The sequence below is a fragment of the Ambystoma mexicanum genome, chromosome 1q (assembly GCF_040938575.1).
Source record: "Ambystoma mexicanum isolate Mex_15411 chromosome 1q, UKY_AmexF1_1, whole genome shotgun sequence".
NCBI classification, from domain to species: Eukaryota; Metazoa; Chordata; class Amphibia; order Caudata; family Ambystomatidae; genus Ambystoma; species Ambystoma mexicanum.
In genome coordinates, this window is record NC_090922.1 from 1,368,445,862 (window position 1) to 1,368,467,516 (window position 21,655).

Genomic DNA, 21,655 nt, shown 5'->3' on the forward strand with positions numbered 1-21,655 from the left:
GGGCACTGGGCTTGACTGGTTCCATGATACAGGCCATCTGGCCTGGCATGTACTCAGTCATGGTGGTCTTCTGATCATGCCAGTGCTTCATGAGCTCCTGACTGGCCTCCAGGTTCTGGGTACTATGTGCTAGATACTCAGCCATTTTGGATTTTAAGGCCAAGTGCATAGTCCACTATGACATGGGAAGGAGTTTGGGGACTGCTGTTCCATTCTTCCCACACCAGACTTAACCTAAGTAGCATAGCAGAACAGGATCTTGAAGAAAGGGAACCCACCTATCATACCATTGACGTTCTTGTATGAACAGCTCTACAGGCCCATTGGTTGTGAGTGAAAGGCTTTAGAGAACATGTAGCATTCAAGACTCATCCCACTCACCTTTTGTATATGCCAAATTAAAGTTGGAAACCCTGTCAGAATTACTTCTTTAGGGAGCTTACAAGAGAGAACATTCACATGATGGCTTTCACCACCAGATGGGCTTTGATGCACCTCAAAGATACTGCCTCGGGGTACCGGGTGGTGTGATCTACCATGATCAAAATGTACTGGTTTCCTGAGGACGATTAGGGATCCAAAGTGCCCAAAATGTCCGTACCTATTCTCTTGAAAGGCCGCTCAACCAGGGGCAGTAGAATGATGTGGGGCTTGAGGCATCCGCGGGCTTTTTCAGATACTTGACTAGTGTGGCAGGACCGGACACATTCTTTGATTTTTGAACCCATCCTGGGTCAGTCAAAATGGGTAGGCATTGCTAGATGACCTGCCAACGGAATGTCACAAGACAAGTCAAATGGGAACCTTTAGTGACACTGGGGGACCACCAAACACTGGCATCCCCTGCCACCTAAATCTAAAGTAGACTGTTCTCCCAGTAGACCCTGAACGTTCCAGGGGCTTCTCCCTGGGCCTGGTTCTCTGCCTGCTCATGCAGATCTGCCAGAGTTGGACAGTCAACTTGGTGCCTCCAGCTAAGGACAAGTCGCTTTGCTTATGGAGACCCTTGAGGGCTGAAGCTATGGAGTTCTCCATGTTAGTTTCTGGTTCTAGACAATGAACCTCATTGCAAGTTTGGCTGTTTTCCATTGCATCACTGAATTCCAAGTTTGACCTTGAAGTGGTGATTTTTCCTCTAACATCATGCTTGAGGTAAATTTTCTGTTTTAAGGTAAAAAATAGGCAATCTACCACTCACAGTAATTCTGTCAAATTACGCATGGAGTCCTGAGGACTACAAAAATGGGGAATTGTGCATCCATCCACCACTCTTAATCACACAGTAAACCCATGGGACGGAGTGGCAGTAACGGTAAATGAGTTTGGTGGATTCACAGCGAATGATCACCAAACTTGTAATAAGTACCAGTAATCAATGTCCCTCAAAGGACTGGACCAATGTCTCTGGAACAGGTCTGTAGTAATGGCGGAAACCTTTAGTAAAAATTGATCCTTACAAAGAGAAACAGTTTGGTTTTTGCCACAGTCCAATCTCCAATAAACTTGCTGGTTGCTGGCTTACGGTTCTCACGTGATGATTCATTGTCTGATCAGGAGTGATGGATCTCATGATAATCTTGTTCATTCGTTTTCTTATCAGTTTAGGGGTCCCTCAATGTCCACAAACCTTTTCAAGAAGGTGTGTTCCCCAAGCTCCATCTCACTTCCTGTTAGATTGTGTGGATTGCTAGGCAATCTGTTAAGTTGTAACTAAGGGAAAAGGTAACATTTGGAGGGTCATTTGTGGATTTTGGAGATTTTGAGAAGTCTTTCTAGAAGTTTGCAAAAGTATTAATTGTTGGAACTTTTGATGTTTAATGTATTTTTGAAGCCTTGAGTTGTCCCTCTTTGTCTACATGTGTATTCAATGTCTGTTCATTTAGCCATATGTTTTTCTAAACAATGAAAAAAGGGTACATACACCTATTGGTTTAGCCATATAAAAACGGAAAACAAAAAAAAACATTCTTTACACTTTCCTCTGTATGTTTGTCATGCACTCGTTTGTAGTGTATTGTATTACTAGTTTTGCATTAGTATTTATGAGAACTTAGATTTAAATGTAGTTTTAGGAGTAGAATTGTTTGCCCCCTTATTTGATCACTTGGGACACATGAGGTTGGCTCTGGTTTACTCTTTTTCTCATGCTACACATTTTTGGGTTCATAGATTGACCAGTAAACTTCCAAACACAGTTATGGCACACTGACTAGGGGGTGAGGGGAAAGAAGGCTGGGGGAGAGTAGGAGGTGATGCATTTCTCCTTGCAGGAGGAAGATGATTCCACCCCGGGCGAGAAGAGATGTAGAGGAAGAATCAAGTGTTGAAGAGGCTGACGAGTATGTCCAACTCCTAGTAGAGTTGGCCACCCCAAACTCCATGCCCATCCAAGAGCTGGAGAAGTCATCCAAAAGTCGCAAATGGTTTCAACCTATTGCTGCGGGGAAACTGGATGTTCATGTCAGCTGGAAAAATACACCAAGTGATTGAACTGGCCCACCAAGGACACCAAGGGATGGACTGCCCCAGACTCTGTGTTCAGACAATGAGCCAGTGTCCCAGGATGGAGGCTTTGCCCAGCTGATGGAAGAATATGGGATACATCACAGGAAGGTTACATCGGTATGGACACATTCCAATGGTGAAGCAGAGAGATTCATGAGAACACTAAATAGAGCATTACAGATTGCTCATGGACATGGTCAGGGCCTACGTATGTATCAGTTCCTTCAGGAGTATAGAGCGACTCCTCAATGTTCCACCAGAGTTGCCCCTGCGCAAGCCATGTTCCAGAGGTGCCAGAGAGGCCTTCTGCCAGATGAGGTACCGAGGGAACCTGTGATAATCGACGATGACCAGGTGGAACGAGAAAGGAGGAAGCAGACAGAGAGTGAGAATGTGAGAAGGGGACTCCGTCAACATCAAATGGCTTTGGGCGATGAGGTGCTAATCAGAAATCGCCACCCCCAAGGAAAGATGTCGCTGAACTATGAGTCTACTCACATGGACATTGTGGCTGTGAAAGGGTTGGTGGTAACAGCGTCAGATGGATGCTCGACAGTCACCAGGAACAGCAGTTTCTTCTGGAAGGTGGGGGAGGCAGTCCAGCGGAGGCGACCCTGAGGAGAGACTGCGTTGAGGTACTAGATGAAGGGTGAAGTCCTGCAGGCACACCGGCTCCCCTTGATCGAGGGGACACAGGTGAGGAGAGTCCATGCTGGGAGGTGAGCAGAAGGTATCCCCAGAGAGTGCTGAGGGGGATGCCTGCCCACCTCAGTGACTTTGTACTGGACTTCTGAACTGAGCCGCATGGTTTCAAGGTTCGATATTTGCGTTGTAGTGCAAAGTCCATGCAAAGTCAACGTACACTAATTTTTGCAGTACAAAATTGCTTTGCACTGCAAAAATACGCACAGTTCCATGAATCAGGGTTTGTATCAGCAGTGCAAAGTCACTTTGAAACAATGCAAAGTCACTTTCAATGTGCAAAAAATGTGTAGGATTTTCAGCACGCAGGTGGGGTAGAATTTTCGGATTTCAGGGTGTGTGTACTCAATCAGAGTTCCGATGTAACTCAGGGGGGCACATAAAGCAGTGTAGCGGAATGCAGGAAAGTTTTATGTGGGTGTGCATGCATATTTCCAGAGTTATTGCTGAGTTACAATATTTTATATGCATGTAGTTGGGTGCAGGATACAGTTACGGGGGACCCTGTGCAAAGGTAGCTGATCTGGGAGCTTTTTGCTTTGCATGTGCGTGTCGGGAACGTTTCGGCCGCAACTTGCTAATACGGTTGCGAATACAGTTTCCTTGCACAAACAATTCTTCATTTTTGCTTCTGCACCCAGGTTTCGTGCAGTGTCCTTCTCGGTGTGCGCCACTTGCGCGATTTCTGTGTAAAATTACCTGAATCGCCCCCTAAGAAAATTCATGTGTTTTCTTTAGATTCCGTAGCCCCTCCTCCGGGAGGGGGTTTTTTGAGAAGTTGGGAACCCTCTCTAGTTGATTCCAGCCTTCTCAGATGGCCTGGCTTCAACGTCACTTGAAAAGGTTTTCCTCAGCGTTGTTTATCTTCTTTTCTATATGACTAAAGCAACATGATGTAACTTTTCCTTTCTGTATTTTTCATTAACAATCTTCGCCAATTACTCGTTATTCTGGAAAACAGTATGCTAACCAAATATTGTCTCGAATGCCATTAAAACATGGTTATATTTCAACCTTTTCTATTAGGATGTAAATGTTTACTGCGAAAACGAATTAAACTATAAACCAATAAATAGAGAAGAGTAGGGCGAATAACTTCAGAATAAATTGGAAGCAGGACATGTTCCTTTTCAAATGGATCTGTCTTGTATCACTGGAGGTACAGTAGCCTGTGGGTGTTGCTGTACTTTCCAGCAGCTCTATTTAATTCGTGCATTACTTTCTGATATAGAATCCAGTTTAAGCTTTCCGTATGGGAGAGTTTATCCGCTGTTCTCCCTCAGAGCCATTCTGAAAGACAGATAGGTTATCCGAACCATTAATCTGTCTCCAGTGAGCTGAAAATTCATACATTTCAGATCCGTTTTCCATGATGTATATGCGCTATTCATCCTGCACTGTGGGCCAGACTTAATTCCACCATTGTGGAAGCGACCGCTCCCCACACATTTACCCACAGCCTTTGACTTTGGGAAAGCAAGTTTGCAAACCTTATAAAAAGCCCAGAGGATTCTGACATGCAAAATGCAAAGCTTTTTTCCGCCCAACAGATGTGTGAGATGCTTTGAGACTCACGCAGGGGGCACATTCTATGCACCATACATATTAGGATCAACAAGAATCTACCACACAGCATAGAAATGCGCATGCGCGAGTGCAGTATTGTGAGATCAAAATGTGTTCTAATTTATAAACGTGCACTAAACAGAGATGGGGAAATGCAAAACACATTTTGGAAAAACTATGCGAAAGTTGCACTCAAGGTACATAGTATGTCCATTTTCTGTACACACACTTGAATATAGCTCAGAAAAACCAGCATGATTCACAAAATTCCCCTCTTTTCAATTAAGGGCAACACATACATTTTTTGATCCAGCTGTCCGTGAAATACCATGCAATACCAAAAAGCATAAACCATACATGGTCCATAACTCACACATTTACTCTCATTGGTTGATCTCGGGGCATCCTGCACAGGTTAATCGGGCTGTCATCTTCCTCAGAAACCAACACACTGGCTTGTGGCAACTAGAGGTGGGCTAAGAAGAGAATTCATGGGTAGCGCCAGCCCAGAGCTGAGCCATGTGTCTGGCTTAGCTGTGAGAGCCAAACACGAGTCTAGCTGGCAAAAGACGCAACCCTGCCCTTCTGTGTTATGTCTTTTCACTTGTACAAGTATTAATATCTCAACCATAACCAGTCATGCTACTATAGATTACCAACACAAACAAGTCACATTACAACTCCTTTGTTTGACGCGCAGAGAAACGAAGTTTGGGCAAGAGTGAACGCTTGCATGTCGTTCTTTTGACTGCCCCTAGTCAAAGTGTGAATTGTATTTACTCTGTGGATGAAGGCAGTGGTTTGGTTGGCTTGTGTGGGGCTTCCATTTCACAAAGGCACTAGACAATAACCTATCAAGGCAATTGGCTCAAGCCTGCACTGGATTCCCCACCTCTAGTGACAACTCTAGTACGCTTTGCTGTTACCCCTACATTTCAGTATATATTAGTTGTGACAATCAGTTCAGGGTACTACAGAATTCTGGGGACGGATCTAACATGTGAACCAGTGCTAAAAATTGAGCGAATGCTTTGATAATGTGGAATGGGGCAAACAAGGTTTTGTCACAATCTGTGTTATCTAAAAACATTTGCAATCGGGCAAAAATGAATCATACATTTATAGATTGGCACTAACCCTGTTTACTCCATTCCATATTATCTAATCAGCAAAATTGGTGCTAAAAGCGTTTGCTCCACTTTGTTGCCCAAGTGAAACGCTTTGATAATCTGGGCTGTGGTGTCATTAGTGGTGATCAAGCACTGGAAAACTGTGTGTGGGAAGACCAAACCTCTATTGGTGGGTTTAACCTGTCCAGTGAAATTCTCTCAGGTTTTACCAAGGGACAGACCCCACCTTTGGTCTTTATTGAAGGGATTGTGTTTTACATTTAATTTCTGAGCCCCAGGCTTAAATAATGAGTTTGACCAATAAATCAAAGATTTTGAGAATGTGTTAAGGATTGATGGGATTATATGGAGTGATGGGATTATATGGTACACCTTTCCTCCTGCTTCCTTTGTGGGCTTTGTTTTGCTGTCAAAGAGGAGTGGGGTTTAGGAGAATGTTGGATTCTCTTTCAACCAGTATGTGAAATGTACAAATGTGCAAATGTGCAATTGAAATGCTATAAGAAAAAGCAAATATATAAGGTAACGTTGCATTCTTTAGAACAGCATTTCTTCATCCCATTTTGTTACTTGCAGGTCCTGTAATGGCTGCAGCCATACGCCAAGTACAGTGCCCCTATTCGGAGTGCTACTAAGGACCATGGGCAAATGTCATAGTATGGTATGCATGCTATGCAAGTCATTTACAGGCTATGTCCCAGGTAAAATAACTCTTAATGTACTTGTCATGAGGATCTGCATGAAGCCTAAAGTCAAGTGCAACTCCTGGTACGAATCAGACCTCGTCACCCTTAAAACGCAAGTGTAGGGTGGCTGAGAGGAAATGGTTGACATCTTGTTCATCCTTTGACAAACTGGCCTGCCGTCTGCTCCAAAGGCAATACAGACTCTCTGTCCTCACTATGAAGGGAGCTCACATGCAAGCCTGCATTTTTGCAGCATCGTACAACTCGGTCAAACTCTTTAAATTGTGCAAGGAGTGGGCCAATCCTGCCACAGTCTCCACCTCTCCTGTCCCATCCCAGGCACTCTGTACGACCCTGGTTTCTCACTTCATCTCTAAAACTCAGGACATCTTGTCCACCCTCCCAGCTTATCCTGCTTCTCCCTCCAATCTCTCCTCTTCCTCCGGCCCCCCTGTGGCCACCCCCTCCTTCTATGCCTTTCCTCTCTTCTACCCTTACAATGTTTCTAGACAAGTCCGATCTATGAACACCTCATCAAAACAGGTTCTTCCCTGTTCTTCCAAAACCATCAAGGACCACATTGACACCCCTGCTCCAGCCTTGGCTGACTTCTGCAACCACTCTTTTGCCTCTGGAATCTTCTCCTCCCCCCTGAAGCATTCTCTTGTTCATCCTCTCCTCAAGAAACCCTCAGCCGACCCCTCCCTTCCAGCAAATTATCACCTGATCTCTATCACTCCTTTCCTGGGCAAACTCCTGGAAAAGCTGGCCATCTCCCAGCTTAATCTTCACGCTGAATCTGTTGGTTGTCTCCATGACGATCCCTGGCTTCAGAGCAGCCAGAAGCACAGAAACTGCTCTCCTGAACATCCATGAAGACCTGCACTCTAACCTTGATTCTAATCTCCCCTCTGTCCTCATCCTACTTTATCTCTCTTCTGCATTTCACACAGTGAACCATGCCCTTCTGCTCAACCGGCTACATGATTACCTGGGTATCACTGATCAGGCTCCTGCTTGGCTGACTTCTTTCCTCTATGACCGACCTTCCCAGCTCCAACTTGGGTCCTTCCTCTCCTATATCTCTCTCCCCACATGCAGTGTCCCAGCGATCTAAACTTTCTCCCTGGTTGTTCAACCAATACCTTGCACCTCTCGCACACTGCATCACAGCTCTCTGCTCCAACTTGGGTTGATCAATGTCAAAGAATTGCACATACATTGGTCTCTAAAACAGATTTCTGCCTGCGGCCTGTGGACATCCAAAAATGGGTGCCTCTGTGTATAACAAACCATATCATCATGGTTTCACAGTCTTTGGACCAGCTGGAAAAAACTATGAACCATCCAAAGACCCTCCTCACACCACAGTGATTAAAATGAGGACAAAGGCAGATTAGCTGGCCTATAACTATGTAACTGATCCTGATCCTGATTCCCGTTTATACTGCCTTGTCAACAATTCTATTTTGCAGGTTGTTTCCTCTTTTATCTTGTTCACTTGACAACTTCCTTTCTTGCCTTTCATTACGTGTTTCTATGTTGTACCTTCTCCAGACTTCATCTCTGAAGGTATAGGGTATCTTCCCTTCCTCCCAGGCGATTTGTTTCTTGTCTCTGTTGGCTCTCCACCTAGGTTGGTCAAATCACCCTTTTATAGGTTCTTCACCTCTCTTGTTGCCTGTTCTCCTTAATGATATCTCATCCTCAGAACTAGGACAAGTTTCTCTCTTCATAAGATATCCAAATTTCCTAACTGGAATATGTCTGGAATATATCTTAATATGTCTTACTTGCTTTCTCATGTTTTTACAATTCTGATTACACAGTCTTATATTTAATTTCTCATCTTAAGTACTGGTATATGCAGGTCGTGGGTTAAGGGCTTGGCTCTCACTCTGGTGTGTTTTTTCTTTCCTTCCGTTCATTGGCTCTCCCTGCTCAGTTCCTCATTGGGTTACTGCCATGCTTGGGCACTGGTGTTCAGAAGTTATTGACTCTTTGAGGATTTGTAATCTCTGTGTCGTTGTTCAGCCATCCTGTCCATCATGCTGCAAGTGTAGTCACGCCACCGCCAGGTTCCTCGGCCCTCTCTTCCTCCTTGTAATGTTCTCTTTGCAGTTGCACAGGCTGGTGCTCCTGTGTCTTGAACTCCTTTTCTGCTGCTCATTGAAACTCTCCCACTCTGCGACTGGCCTTAAAATCCAACTCCACAAGGTGTGATGATGTCAGGGGCTTCCTCTGAGCATGACCCTCTCTGTCTCCTCTTCTCTGACACAAGCCATTTAAATATAGGTCTCTTGTTAAAAAGGCAGCTTCCTCTGTTTTTGCATTGCCATCTGCCTCATTAACCTGTATAGGAGACAGTCCCATATATGCAGCTATAGTAGGTCATCTACAGAGTCCCTCACAGGAATGGGAGTCCTTGTCCCCAAAGGAGGAGTCTCTCACAGTGAGGTTCCACTTGCCAAGACCCCTTTGGGGGGTCTTGCAGAGCAGACTCACCTCCGTAGCTCACAGGGTAGGCTCCCCATGGGGAGAAAGGACAACAACACACGATTTGTCACAGTTGCCTATTTATCAAACGAAAATCCATGCATATGAGACCAATGGTGAATTATGTTGGGAAGTCCAGAAGTGAAAACCTAGCACATGAAAGGATGTAGCAATGTGACTAAGGAATGGGCTGCACCACACTGCTATGGCATACTCCAACACCTACATAATTCATGTGTTTCTAAGACTGTGTTGGTATACTCCCTGCCTATAAGATTTGCATGCACCAAAGACTGCCTTGGTGCACTCCACAGCCTACAAAATGCATCTGTGCTTTAGAATTTCCAGGCATACTTTACCACCTACACATGTCTCCTGTGCCTAAAACTGCTTTATTGTATTTTCCTGCCTACACATGGATGTGGGATCTCACTGCATTGACCATCTCCTGTTCTGGTCTGCGACCCCTTCATTCACAAATCATGTGCCCTTGAGCTCTCACAAAATTGTTACCCAATTCCCTAACTCTACGTAGGACTGATCATCGATTTAATGCTACTATAAATTATACCACAATGAATCCTAACAACCCCTTAAGGACACAAATGCCATTCCCTAACTATGCAGATATCATTAGTATTGCCCCTGCCACTTCAAACACCCATCAAAGAATGTCCAGAGTGTTACCAGGCTGTAAGAACAATAGAAACAAAATGCCCCTTAAAAATAACCCCAAAATAAATAGGCTATGGCTAGCTCCTGAGCAGGCACTCTCTCATGGACATTCCTATTGGCTGAGGAACTAAAGAAGATGCTGTAATTCACGGTATATTCACATGGTGAAGAACCACGCTTTGAAAGAAGCCCAACAACGCATACTCAAGGGCTACTTCAAAAACTATAAAACACATTGTAGAAAAACAAACTAAATGTTACGAAGAATTAGCATTCCTGAGAACACTGGTTTCTGCTGGCCTAGCTTTATATATGGTGGTAAGATCTAACCTGATAAATGTGCCAGAAACTGTCCTTCCCATGCTTAATCTCCGTAAACTGGTGAATGCCAAAAGTGTCAAGTAAAGAACATAGGATATGTCTTGAGCTCACATATCTCATTAGCTTCTCAATGTGAGTCCTGTTTGCATCCCACTTCTAGACAAGCCACTGGAACCTCTTCTATTGCATCTTCGAGATTAGATTGTGGACACACCTCAGACCAGGTTTCACTGACATATCTGGGTCAATCGAATATGCTGATGCTGGGCTGATTGTAGGGACAAACAAATAGTCTCAAGTAATTCCAATTTTGAGCCAATTCCCCTTAAACTCCACGCAAGTGTCTGACTAAGTGACTGCACCCATTCTCCAAATGTTCTCCATAGATTGGCTGTATTGCTCTAGTTTCGAACTTGCACCCATTGCTAAAGCTCACAATCGATGGACAGTATTACAGTAGCTACCTCACTCTTCCTCAAGATACGATGCACCGAAGGGAATTCTTATTGGTTGCCATCACCTTATGGCACAGTCTGCTCAAATGGATTCAGAACACATGTTTACCAAATGTCTGTTTTTGTTTTCTTTCTTTATGTTATTTATGTGGGTATAGAATACACAATTCTAAAATATATTGGAGCTCATGAAATGAGTAATGTGACAGCGGGGACCTGCTACGTTACACTGTAACATAATAGGGTCCCTGCCACAACATTTTTGTCATGTGCACTGCTTGGTGAAAATGTAAAGGGTAAAAAGTGGTGTACAAGCGTGTACGCCGTCTTTTGCCCTTCACATTTGAATTACGCAGTGCAAAGTGAGTAAACGCTCATTTCAGTTGTACAGTTTGCATGGCTAGGAGCGTGAGCAACGAATCCCTATAGGGTATAACTGTTTCATGCTGACACAAAGAGCAGGCAGGCCACATAGGGATCTCCAGCATTTGACAGGCATGAAAATCCGTGCCTGTTCAGATGCTGGAGCATTTGCCTGGCTGAGAGGAAGGGAGCAGCGAAAACACAACTTGCGTTCTGCCTCTCCTGTCTGCCATATACATCCTGGAAAATGAGCTGTGGCATGAATGAAAGGTGTTAAAGCCTTACTCAAGGCTGTTACGACTAGCTCATGTTGCAGCCCAATTGAACATGAGCCTCATTGTCACTTGGGGAATATTATTTCAGAAACTGTAAACTAAATTATGCATGCGTTGGACTGACCGTACAGCTCCTGTTCATCTCAGTGCTGTGAAGCAACACTGTAGGTAGGATAGCATTTACCTAAGCCTTCTAACAAAATGTAACATGACATAAGACAATGTGTGATTCATGAGCACACTTTAAGTGCAGGCAAACATCTTCGGGGAGCTCTGGTTGATTGTGTACCCACACACAACTTGGTTGTGCACAGTAGCTGACACACACTCACACCAGAACTGCATGTCAAATGTATTAGTACACTTTGAGAGAAGGGCACACATCTTTTGGGAACGCTAGGTATTTTAACTTCCACTATTCTATCACTTGGCTGGGCTCAGTAGCTGACACAGGCTTTTGAATTAATTAGAAAACTAGGAGACACTGATTGATTAAATCCATGCTCAAGCAAGCCTAGGTTGAGTGCAGAAGTTGACACAAATTAGCACTTGAATTTCTTGTAAGATTCATTGCAACACTTTGAGTGAAGGACAAACACCTTTGTGGAATGTTGGTTGATTGAATACATAATCATCCATGATTTGCTGAGAGCACTTAACACACGAGCACTTGAGTTGCTTGTCAAATTAAACAGTACACTTTGAGGAAAGGGTAAACATATTTAGGGAGCTCTGTTTAATTGAACATATGCTCACACAATACTTTCTTGTACATTGCATTTGATGGAATCAATTGCATTCCTTGTCAAATGTATTAGCACACTTTTACCAATTGGTAAACACCTTTGGGGGGTGCTAATTGATTGAGCGCATGCTCACTCATGACTTGATGAGCACCATACTTGACACTAATGATCACTTGAATTTTTGGTAAGATTTACTACCACTTTGAGGCAGGGGAACACGTCTTTTGAAAGTGCTAGTTGCCCTGAACTCATGATCATGCCCAACTTGGCTGAGCACTGTAACTGACACAAGCACTTGAACTTCTTGTTATATGTATTAGCAAAATGTGTGCATAGGTCAAACATTTTTGTGTGTGTTTTAAAAAAAAAATTATATTTTATTAATATTTTGCGTTATAACATTGCATAGCATATTTAAACATGAATCTCCTTGACACAATTATAACACATCCCACCTGTCCCTAACCCCACTAACCCCCAGTTCGAGCTCTCATACATAGTCCACCTAGCGAGTTCTTGGAGAGCGTAACAATGTTTATTCAATTATCTCTTTGCACACTGGAGTTTAGGGCCAAACATTAGGCAACTTTCAATTAGTCCAGTTGGCAGCGGCCTTTCCCGTCTGGGGGGGAGGGGGCTCCAGTGTAATTCTGTCCCTCTAGGCCAGGCGTCCATATTTTTCAAAAAAGGGGAGCCATAGTTCTTCGATTTTTTATTTGGACTCATCGATCAGATGGGTGAGGAACTCCATATCGTAATGGCCCGTACTTTCGTGACCCATGCCTTTTCTCGCAGCATACCAGGACTTTTCCATTTCTATGCCAGACAACACCTGGCCACCACCAACATGAACTGCACCCTGAGTTCCCTCGTGGTCATCCCCTATGTCAATTCCAAAGAGGAGGAGCCAGGGGCACAGGGACCTTTCGACTCCATCCACCCCTTTGATCCAGGGTAGTACCAATATGTCTGGACCACCGGGCACCTCCACCACAAATGGATGTAGTCACCTTTTACCTTCTTACATTTCCAGCAATGCGGGTCATACCCCTCCCTCATTCTGGCAATCCTCTGCGGGGGTAGGTCGACCTGTGTATAACCTTAAGAGCCTGGTGTCAAAATTGCAGCGAAGCCGTGGAGCGATTGGCCCGCCTGCACATTTTAGACCACCTTTCATCATCTATCTCCTCCGCTAGGTCCCTTCCCCAATGTAAGCACACTGGTGGCGGGTCGTTCGCGGTGGAGAGCAGAAAGAGTCTGTAGAGGCGAGATATCACCCCCTTAAAATCCAACTCCACACGGTGTGATGATGTCAGGGGCTACAAGGGCGAGATATCACGGCCTTGGAGCCTCGGGTGGAAATGAGGAGTCTCTCGAAGTTGGTTAGGTCTCTCCTGATGGTGTCACCCCTCGATGGTTCGGTAAGGACCCCCTTAAACTGGTGATATCGGAATGGTGACAGGGTGCCTATTCCCAAAGCCTCCTCTAGATCTCTCAGGGGTAGAAATGAGCCCCCCACCCAAAGGTGGCCAGTCCTGCTTAGACTGGCTTCAAACCACTTTTGAAACGCGGCTGGCTCTGCTATTTTGTCTATGAAGGGGGGGCCCAGATGCAGCTCAGTGGGGAGGGCCAGGTTGTGAGCCAACGATAGAAGCCTCCCTCCCTCCATAGGGACGATAATACTTTCAGGACTGGGTGGTTCAAGACCCTTCTGGGGATGTTCTTTCTTGGGACCCAGAGCCATTCCTCTACTGTGACAGGTTCGAGGACCTTGTTGTCCATGGCCACCCATTGCTTTTCAGTACCTGGGGTGAAGTTGCCAATCAGCACCCTCAACTGGGAGGCACTATAGTATGTCTCCAAGTCCGGGTATCCCCCCCACCGTCTTCCTTTGGCCTGGTTAGTACCTCATAGGAGATCCTGTGTTTTTTGCCAGACCAGAGAAAGTTCAAGAGGACTCGTTTTGTTTCTGTAAAGAATGTCTTGGGGACCTGTACGGGATGCATTAGGAAGAGGAATACAAACTTGGGGAGAATCACCATTTTTATCAGGTTGAGGCGCGCCATCCAGGCGAGACCCGATCTTGCCCATCTCTCTATGTCTTTTTTAATTTCAGACCAGAGCGGGGGAAAGTTACCCGGGAATAGGCCATCAGGATCGCATGTCACATGAACCCCTAGATATCGGAACCCGTCCCCCTGTAGTCTGAAGGGGAGCCCTCTCACATAATTTGTCTCTTGGTCTGCTAGACCTCCCCCTATGAATGCTACCAACTTCCCGAGGTTGACCTTGTACCCTGATAGTGCCCCGTAGCACTTCAGGCCCTGGAGGATCCTGGGGAGTGTCTGAGTGGCCTCGTAATGTAGAGTAATGCATCATCAGCGAATAGGCAGATCTTGCAATTTGTATCCCTATTTGTACCTGTCATGATTCCTGCCCCTCATGTCCCCAGCCCTCCAAGATGTCACGCTGGAGCCAGGCCACGATCACCTACATGGCCCTCAAGGGCCTCTGCATCCCTCCAAAGACCCACTTGGAGTCAGACTTGGCGCTTGTGGCACCAGACTCACTCACTCCCATAAGATAACATTGGGGATTGGACTTGTAGTGAATTGATGGGGACAAGATGGATGCCCCCACATATTTCGGTTCCCAGAACTGCATGTGCAGTCTAGTCTTTTGGGTGTGGTTCAGCCCAGAGATACCTGGGATACCCAGAGACTATTTAAGCCACGCCCAGGCTGAGAAACATGCTTTGTGTTTTCTGCACCTGCAGCGTGACACCGTGTTAGGATCGGTCTCCAGTAGGCCTGCATCTTTCTTCTGCGCTCAGCTCCTACAAGAACAAGAACACTGTTAGGAACAACCTTACCTTGCAGCGCTTCTGCCCATCATTCATCGCTTCTTCTGTTCTGTGGGCATCTTCATCGGTGTCATTCCCATCCCGGCACGCCACTTCCTAAGGGAAAAGAACAGAAAAAAGGCATTAGTAAGCATTCAGCAAATCTTCGCTTATTTTTAAAGCCTGTACGAGCTTCAAACGCTTACCTGAATCCCAGCCGCTCTGGGGGAACTCTGTCTCCGGAACTTCTCATCCATCTGCAAGATGGAAAAGACACTCCAGGTTAGCGTGGAAACATCTAGAGGCGCCGCATACCGTGCTTACTCACCGCATTTCTTCTTTATAACCGGCATCCACGCTGAAAACGTCGCTGCACCTAAAAGACACAGAAAAAGAACTCAGTTCAATACAAATACGAAAGGGTAGCATTGCGCATCACGCTCTCACTCATCTTCAGCGATACTCATCTCAGCAGCACCTCGCCATCCCCGGATGCTGGCCATCATCTAAGGAAGGAAAGGAACGAAGTTAGAGAACTGTTCAAAAGACTCATTATACTTACCTGTCCGACTCTTGCCAGTGAAGTAACTAGGTAGCAACGAGCCTGAATCAATTAACACGCCCCTGCGCTGAAAGCAGGACGGAGAGCACACGTTCCAAGAAAACAAGGTGAGCTGTGGAAGTAGGGGTTCAAGCACACAGAGACAATAGGGAGTTAAACTCTACCAATCCTTTGTTTCAGGCCCAGTCTCCAGTCGAGTAGACTCCAGGGAAGGGTTCGAGGAAGTAAGAGGTCAGAACAGACTGAGTGACGTCCCCGTGGATACCAGGTGAATGTTACAGTACCCCTCTGATAGCCTCATCATTACGAACAGAGATTGCCCAAGGTTCCATATCCAGTGCGTATATTAAGGGAGACAATGGGCATCCCTGCCTCGTACCTCGCTCTAAGGGGAACATCCTCGATTCCGTCCCGTTTGCAACCACCCTGGCCGAGGGAGAGGAATACAGTGCCGACATCCAGCCTAGCCACCTCGGCCCCATCCCCAGACCTCCCCCATGAATGCCCAGCTGACCCTGTCGAAGGCCTTCTCTGCGCCGAGGGCCAATAAGAGTCCGCTCTCCTCCCGAACTGCCCATGAGCTGAGCACATGAAGGGTTTTTCTCATATTATCGGACCCCTGTCTGTTTAGGATGAATCCCGCCTTGTCGGGGTGTATTAAGCCGGGGAGGCAACCCTATAATCTGGTCGCCAGGATTCTGGCAAAGATCTTGGTGTCTAAGTTCAAGAGCGAGACAGGTCTGTACGACCCACACTCTGCCTGGTCCTTGCCCGGTTTGGGTATTACAGTGATTAGAGCCTGTAGGAATGTCAGTGGGATTGAGTCCTGGTTTCTGATTTGGTTGAATAATTTGGCCAGCAGCTTCACCAAAATAGGTTGGCATTGTTTGTAGAAGTCCACTGTGTAACCATCTCCCCTGGGGCCTTCTCGGCCTTCAGTCTCTTAATGGCGCCCTCCACCTCCTTCTCCGATATTTCCCCCTCCAGGGCCACACGCTCAGAGTCAGTCAGCTGGGGCAGTAGGTGTTTGGCCAGGTAAGCCGGATGTCATCCAGTGACTCACCCTCCTGTCTGGAATAGAGTTCTCTGTTAAAATCAGCAAAGCCCTCTGCTATTTCCTCCTGAGTTTTGCGGACCCTACCCTCTTTGTCTCTGAGAAGGCCCACCGCTCGCTCCACTCTGCATCCTCGAGCCCTATGCGCCAAGACAGTCCCCACTCTGTCGCCCCGTTCATAGTACCTTTGTTTGGTGTATCTCACTTTCTTGATGACTTCCCCTATGAGGACCGTGTGTAGCACCTGTCTTTTACCCTGCATCTCCACTAGGAGAGCCTCTCGATCCTCCCCGGGCAAGCCTAGCCTGGCTCTCAGGGCCCCCAGGTCTGTTTGGATCTTGTTTTCAATTAGGCCCCTTTCGCGCTTACGCCTTGAGCCTTCTGCTATCAGGAGGCCCCTAAAGGTGGCCTTCGCAGCCTCCCACACCACGGCCATATCCGTCTCCCCATTATCGTTTATCTCGAAGTAGGCGGGTGTGTGGTTTGATTGAAAATGCAATTATGCCGGACATGGTTGAGCATAGTTGCTGACACAAGCATTTGAATTTCTTGACACATTCTTTGACATAATTTGAGAGAAGAGAAAATGTCATGATTGCTGGTTGATTGAATATGCACTTGCACACAACTCGGTTGAGCTCAGTTCTCATGAGCATTTGTTTTTCTTGTTAAACATATTAGAATTATTTAGAACACTTATTGAATGTGCTCTCATGCTTGACTTGGCTGAGCAGAGTAATTGAAACAAACATTGTATATGTTGTTTTATTAGCACACTTTGAGTGAAAGAGACACATCGTGGGGGGGGTGGCTTGATTGAACAAAAGTCTAGGTTGTGTGAAGTAACTGACTTGAGCATTGTAATTTTTCTTTAGATTTATGAGCACAGTTTGGGCAGATGTCTTTGGGGAGTGCTGGTAGATTGAATGCATGCTTATAAATAGAGTTGGTTTAATGCAATAGTTGATAAGAGCATTTACAGTTCTCGTCCACATGCTTTGCATTCTTTGAGAGCAGGGCAAATGTCTTTGGGGTGCATTGGCTGACTGAATATCTTATCACGCATGACTTGGTTTAAGGCAGTAGTTGACAGACATATTTCAATTGTCAATGTATTAAGACACTTTGTAAGAAGGGGAGCAGTTGCTGTGAAGACATTGTAGGTTCTTGCATTTGAGGCTATGTGTAAGTTAACACAGCACAGCCCTAATACATTTTGAAAAATACACTCAGAATAGTCCATTTCTGAGATGTGTTTTGAAATAATCAACAACAAAGAAGATGCAGTCAAGACAAGTAGCCAAATGTGAGAGCAAGAGATGGAGTTCTGGACCTGTTTCTCTATTTGCAGAAGAAACATCTGATTCTGGACTAGTTGTGGATTTATGAATAATGGGGGGCAGCATAGACCACCTTCACTAACATCTGAGTCTGGTACCAATGGGAATGTATCCCATCCTCCCATGTTGCAACAGACCAAGGTATAGATCCAATTTATTCAGGGGTCTCTTGTGGTACCAACCAGTGCTTAATTTGTGGGGGTGTTAGCAAGCGTCAGCCCCGACACCTATTTTTGAGCCCTGGCACTTGGCTCAGACTCAGTTTGATTATGGTGTGCAGTTTTGTTTCAACCGGTAAGTCATCATAGTCAAACATCAAGCAACTGCAGTTTGCAATATCTAGAATCTATGCATGCTGGGCCAGCTCATTGTTATTCATGAAGCTGATGATTGGGGTGGGTAGGGCAATGCTAGTTATCCATTTTCAAGGGCAACAATGAGTTGGGAGGTAGCAGTCACTCCCCCGTGCTTGTGGACAGGACAGTGACCGTGTCAACAGCACCAACACAGGGCAAAGGGCAGGGAAAAGGTCAATTCCCAAGAGCAGTGCCTGTCATGAGTGCACACCTACAAAGAAAGATCTAGCTGCAGGGAAGTTCAATGGTTCTGTTATGATGTTTCCTGAATGTGCTCATCTGTTTTCTACAGGAGGAAAGTACATTTGCTCTTTTTCTGTGGACAGATGGTCAACATGTTCCACTTGCCACATATAGAATCAGAGCCACATGTTAACAATGATATGTTTTTAAAAAGCACCTAAATATGTCCCTTACTTCAAGACACAACTAGCAGGGTGAGTTATTTTCTGTTAGATTGTTTGATATCTGTAAAACGCACATATGATTTGGGTAGTGTATCCATCAACTCTGATGAGCCGGTGAGAGTTACAGCTTCAACCCCAAATATCCTGACAGTGTGAGGGGCAGCCCATATGTGGTGGCAACAGTGGACTGGGAACTGCCGGCACCGAAGTGTAACATGCATGCTCGAAAAAATGTGGGCCCTGGCACCTATTTATTTGCAAATGAAGCACTGGTACAACAGAGATGCCACCAACTGAGTCTGTTTTAGAAAGAGCTTTTTCTGAATGAAGAGGGTTTGGTTTAGCAGCTCACAGTAGATGGTCTGCGATAGCAGGGCTATGCTTAATCGCCTATGTTATAGGTCAACAGGTGCAGAATGTTTTTCCGCTACGTCCACCCCTTCAGTTTCCACTCTTTTGCCTAAGGACCAACGATGACAATGATGTGATGATGGGGATCAAACTGGTGATGGTGACAAAGATGTTAGGAATAGCCCACTGTGTCACAAGAGACGGTGGAGAGGTACAGGTGAGACCCCTGACACTCAGTTCAATCACAGCTCGGGCAGTCAGAGTGAGGTACATATAAAAGAGCAAGCAAACTCAGAAACAGACTTGCCACCACAACCCCTGCATTTCCTCAACAACACACATGCCTGGTCTGCACCTAGTTTTATACCATGCAGTGCCAGTGCAGTAGATTCTCATCGTGCAATGGCAGCACTAACTAGTGATACCTGTCCATCTTGCAGAACATCATGTTCCTCTACTCTTGCCTCAGTGCAAAGCTTATGTATGGACATAATGGCATCTTGCTACCTGCACCCTTTGCCAAACAAGGTGTCCAGAAGTGGGAGATGTGTTAAGTCTGCAGCAAATGACTCCCAGCAGCCTGGAGAGGTAATGTAGTGGCAAAGGAAGAATGGATATGTGCCAGCCGAGTCGCATTGACTATTTGGGTGCAGCCAGAGATAGCGGAAACATCCATGAGTATGGCTACTGAATGACACATTGACAATAATGCTGAAAGTAGACCGTCTCCTATGAGTCTTTTTTTAGAATGAGAATGTTATGGAACTGATGGCAAGTGCTGATACACACTGACACAATCCCAGCTGGATTTGCGTTGCCTGCAAGGCTATACCTGAGTTGTGTTATGGAGTAGTTGTTGCATTTGGAACAATATTAGAAAGGTCATGGGTAGGAAAGTCCACTTCACAATGGATGTGTCAATGAGGCCCAAAGCACTAACTCCATGACAGTGGCAGTGAATTAAGTCAAGTACCCCCCTAGTAGCAACACTGGCATAGAGCAAAATGGGTCATCACAGCAGCAGCATGCCATCCCACAACAAGTCACTTTGTGCACGCAAAGAGTCGATGGCAGAAACCCAAAAAGATTCAGACATCATATTTGAAGAGAAGCAAATAGTGGCAGAGTGTCTGAGTCCCCAGAAGCTATCCCTGGGCTTTGGGGCAGTGAACAATGGCTCCAATATCATTATTTCCATGAGGCTGGAGAACACAATGCACGAGCCATACTTTGCATATATATCCAACCGTTGTGTGAGACATTTTGTCAGGGATTGCTCCCCTGTCTGTAAAATGTTTTCTGTTGCACACAAGACATACTCACATTTCAGCCACGCATTTTGGGCTAGAAATGATGTGCAAGAACCACACGCACTCCTGTTACACCAGATGAAAGTGTAATTAACGACCCAGTGGTGTTAAAACCTTAGAAACTGCTCAATCAGGAGAGTCATCAAAGAAGTGCTGCAAGTGACTACAGCTACAGTCGTGCATTGCTTTAGCACTTTTTCCCACCTGCTCAGTGGTAGCTAATGCACACTGTCTGCTGGAAGATATGGCCTCTTGAGTAAGCCTTACGTTGTTTGAGGCATAGCGCTATGTTACTTAGTGGAATATTTCCTTTGCAACACTTGATGGAAATGAACCTTTACACGCACTATATTGGCTGAGGAAAGCGCAGGCAAGTCAGGCATTGTGCGGCTAGTGAGATGACTGCTTTCAATTATTTGTGATGATGCATGCGTGAAACTCATGAAAGGAAACATCAATACATATATTTTGTCATCTTTCCTTGACCCCCTTTTTAAGGGGGTGGTGGCTGCATTGTAGAGTGTTTTGAGTAGGATGACACGACGAGAAGACAGAGTTGAATTCTTTATAAATGACACATGAAAAGGTCCCAGAACAGCTGAGCATTCCCAAGACACCGTCAGAAGTGTGGCATCTAGTTGCTTCCTCTTTCAAAGTGCAACTGTGTCGCCTAGGACCCCATTTAGGGTGCACACCTGCCACAGGGCTAACTTCCAAATTGTAGGTTCTTCAACATTTCTGGGGTAGCGTGTAGAACATCTAGCGGCAGTAACCCTACTGCTTCTCTGCTACACTGATGGTGGATGTATATTTGAAATTGATATTGATTGATATTATTTTTTTATTTATACATACACAAGTGTTTCAGAACGCGACAAGGCAAGGGAGGGGAACAAGGGAGAACAAAACAGTGATCTTACTAGGCCCAGTGACATTGAGCACGCGCAAGTGCATGGGAGAGGGGGAGGGGAAAAGTGCATGGAAGGGGGGAGAAGTGGAAAGTGCGAAGCAGAGGAGAAACAGATAAATAACAATAAATAAATAATAAAGGCAACAAACAGTGGTAGTGCTGCCAGCAATTTGCAAGTGCTAGGTTTAAGGCAGCAGACAGGGTAGGTCTGATAAGTGCGGGAAGAAAAGGGGGGGGCTGTATGGGTACAGATACAGACCCCAGTGCAAGGGGTGACCTGGAGGCAGTGCGGGAGGGTGGCAGGGTGAGTAGGTACCTGGGCCCGGAGGACAGAGGGTGGCCAGGTGCACTGTGCCAACAGAGAACAGATCTTTTGAGTGACAAAGGCTACCTTAGGCAGGACAATGCCTTATAACAGTGATCTCCGAGTGGTCTGAGTATCCATGAGCACTTGGCCCTATTGCAATCAACATCCTAAGCTGCTCTTAAGGCAGCATGCATTTGGAATGTTTTTTCAGTGCTGCTGGTGCATTTTTTATCAGACAACTGGAGAATTCTATATTTACCTCAGGTGGAACCACTGATGTTCATGAAAATGAATGA

The 21,655-nt window shown here is 45.6% G+C and overlaps 1 protein-coding gene across 1 annotated transcript in view; it reads left to right on the forward strand.

The window, feature by feature from the left end:
• Positions 1–21,655, forward strand: part of AGBL4 (AGBL carboxypeptidase 4) — a 2,799,905-nt gene that overhangs the window by 663,946 nt on the left and 2,114,304 nt on the right. The window lies entirely within an intron of this gene.